Source organism: Dipteris shenzhenensis, chromosome 5, assembly GCF_047967505.1.
Source record: "Dipteris shenzhenensis isolate YYH24624 ecotype China chromosome 5, Dip_SZ_1.0, whole genome shotgun sequence".
Taxonomy (NCBI): Eukaryota; Viridiplantae; Streptophyta; class Polypodiopsida; order Gleicheniales; family Dipteridaceae; genus Dipteris; species Dipteris shenzhenensis.
Window position 1 is genome coordinate 31,570,191 of NC_141600.1, and position 3,489 is coordinate 31,573,679.

The window sequence follows — 3,489 nt, forward strand, 5'->3', positions numbered from 1 at the left end:
ATGGAGTTGTAAGAAACTCAATTCTTTGCTCTCATTCTCAAGCTCCAATAGTGGGCCAATAGCTTTGGTACATAAAAGATTTGAAAAAATTCCATTAGTCCCTAGGATCTTAACATCTTCCTTAAACATGTTTCAATTCTTGTAGGGTGAGAGGTTTATCTAGCTCTTGAGCTTGAAATGTAGATAGGGTGTTGCTCAAGTGTAGGCTATTTTAGATCCTCTAACCTAATGGCCGATAACCCTTTTCTATACCAATAATTTAGTAGTGCCAGTACACAAATCGATCTTTTTAAGCCTCAATTTGCACTTTGACCCCATCCAATTTACTTAAATAGTGGGACTTTCCTCAAACTTGATCTTTCTTTTGATGAGTCAAAGCTTTCATTGGTTCATCTATCCATTGTGCCTATCCACCACTCTTTCAGGTACTTCTTGGCCCGCATAGCATTAATCATTTAATGTCATTCTTGCATCAATTAGCTTTAGCTAATTTGTTGCATTTCCCATGTGATCCTCATCATCAAGTTCAACTATGACTTTTTCTACATTGTTCAGTTTGTTAGCTCTAGTTTGGGCTACTTTTCTTCTTGGTCCCATTAGGAATTTCCAAATGTCCCTCAACTCCTATCCTAAGGATTATTCCAAATCTTAACCGCTATACGAAGGATCATAACTCCTATCCTAAGGATTATACCAAACCTTAACTCCTATCGTAAAGATTATTCTAAATCTTCATGACCTGATTCTTTTACTGATTTGAACTAAAAGAAGAAAGGGTTAGATTTGAATCATGAATCTCAAGGTTTTTCCCCCATCCCAAAATTCAAGTCAAAGTAGGCTTGCAATATGTGAGATAAGGTAGGCTTTGTAAACCTTGTAGTTTGCCTACCAATAACCATAACAAAGAGTCTTGGAGAGATGAGCTCAGTACAACTCAACGTGCATCTCCAATCTATTGGTTGGACCATGAGAATCCAAAAATCCACCAATTTGTTGAAGTCTTTAAGCAGATCCCACGAGGCTAGTTGAATCATGTAGAGAAACACTTCTTGAATGGATATCAATATAAGAGTTACAGTGGAGATTAAGATCGATTCAATGTTAGAGATGCAATAGTAAATAAGAGGAGACGGACAAATTAAGCACATCATGGGAGCATATGACTTTTTGATCTATCTTTATTAAGATTAAGTGAATTGACTTAATGCTCCTTTAGATATGTGTTGATGTGCCCAATTAGCAAGACTTGCATACGTACATGGCACTCTATCATCTTCTTAGTATCCTGAGGCTTGGCCAAGTTAATGTGAAGAAATTCCCTTTTTTAAATTAGTCATTCTTGAAGCATTAAGAACAACAATAAAAATAAGTTGCGTGTTAGTATGTGGTACATTTTAAAAACATAACAATTGATACATTTCAAAGACAATTGATGAGCTCTCATGAAAAGGGTTCGACTAGAAATGAAGATTCAATTAGCAAGATTGATGAAAGGTAGGGCAAACAGGTGGGTAAGCCCAAAACTACAACGCAGATGACTTTTTCCTTCTCTTCCTCTCTGTATTTCCTAGCTCAATATTTGGGAGAATCAAAGGCCGTATAACATTAGAATCCAAGCTAATACTTGTTGTAGAGCGGCGCATACTCAAAACTGAAGCGTTTGATCATAGTTAATCATCCAATAACCAAGCATGATATTGTGGAGTAGCTCAACCATCACAAACCATAACAAAAAATTCACAGCTTGACCTAGTTTTGAACACCTTCTTACCAACATTAAATCTACAAGCTGGTGGAGCTGTTTTATGATACCGTTTCTGTACGGGCAGGATCACTCCAGGTGGCGTCTGTGGCTATGGGATTATCCCCAGGAATCAGCAACAGGGGCCCAAGAGAGTAATCCGTTCCAGGAAACAATTCTTTCCCTCTTAGACCAGTACTTGGAGTTGGAAGAAGCCTATCAAAGACTTCAGCTGAGTCGGAACCTGTATGTATGCAGGTGTGTGCATATAATGTTGTATGGATTAATAAACATATCCCAAAGAAGATTTATTAAGATTAGAGATGATGAGGAGTTAGATGTCTTCCTTGATGTTGGACCCCTCCACATAAAGGATCTAGGGGCCATGTTTTTCACTAAATTTAAGAAATATGTTATTATGATTATGCTAAGCCTAACAAAGACCCCCTATTAGAGATGCAAAACTAATTACGAGGAGGAGAAATTAAGCACATCATCGGATCATGTGACTTTTTGATGTATCTTTATTGAGATCGAGTGCATTGACTTAATGCTCGTTTAAATATGTATTGAGCACTCTATCATCTTCTTGCCTTGGCCAAGTTAACATGAAGAAATTTCCTTTTTAAATGAGTCATTCTTGAAGCATTAAGAACAACATTAAAAATAAGGTTCATGCAAACAAGTGGGTAAGCCCAAAACTACAAAGCATATCACTTTTTCCTTCTCTTCCTCCATGTATTTTCTAGGCTAAATTTTGGGAGAATCAAAGCCCGAATAACTTTAGAATCCAAGCTAGTGCTTGACCCAGTTTTTATCTCAGTCAAGTTGTTTTATATACGAGAACATTTATGTGGGATTGCACACATATCAGATTATCCAGAAAAAACAACCATGTAGAGCACAAAATCGCCTAAGATGCGTAAATACAAGCCGGTGTGAAAGTGGATGCAATCGAAGTAGTGTGATCTGGATCATCAAGAGGCATGCATGGGACACGTGCTTCTCTATCCCATATACGGTATTTTGAAAAGACTCACTTTGTGGTGCCGTATATAAACTCACACACGGCCCATCAGACAACATGGAAGCTGCGTGTTGAGAACAGAGCGAACTATTCTTTCGCCTTTTACTAAAGAATACCGTGTGCTCGGCACAGAAAACAGCGTATCCGAATTTTTGGTGCGGCTCCTCTCTCTGTGAGGGGGGCTCCTCAAAAGTAACAGCTAAGATGGAGAGCCTCGAGCGAGGCGGCAGCGACCTCTCATTTCAGGCGGCAGCGACCTCTCCGGACTCGGATTTTGACAGTGTGGACTCAGGGATTCCATACACTGCAGCAGCGGGTTGGGTTTGGGTGACTCTATCATTGCCCAAGAATGTGGGTATCGTTTGCTCCGGTGCATTTCTGTTCGCTATTACCATTTTTCATCGGGTGATGCTAGCATCGCCTATTGACTCTCTTAGAATGTAGGTATCGTTTGCTCCGCTCAACCGAGTCTCCTTTTATGGTTTCCTGAATTCGCATGGTGCTACAGGCAATGGAGAACGAGCCTAGCACCGAACGCTCATTGCCTGGATTACGAGACCATTATCAGCAAGGCAAGGTCCAAATCAGCTTTGGTGCATCCTCATACCCACCTACCCTACAGCCCAATCCACAGGTCCAACGCTACTGCTTCTACTCTGTTTGGAATATGCCATGCACCTGCCAGGCCATCTTCTTCATTCAGCTTCTTAAAGCACGTTCT

General features: G+C 40.0%; 1 non-coding gene across 1 annotated transcript; it reads left to right on the forward strand.

Moving 5' to 3' along the window:
• The first annotated feature begins 2,830 nt into the window (after window positions 1-2,830).
• LOC147901882 (U5 spliceosomal RNA) lies at window positions 2,831-2,949 on the forward strand. The gene has a single exon (XR_015541088.1). It is a non-coding gene; the product is annotated as a U5 spliceosomal RNA (small nuclear RNA).
• Window positions 2,950-3,489: the final 540 nt, after the last annotated feature.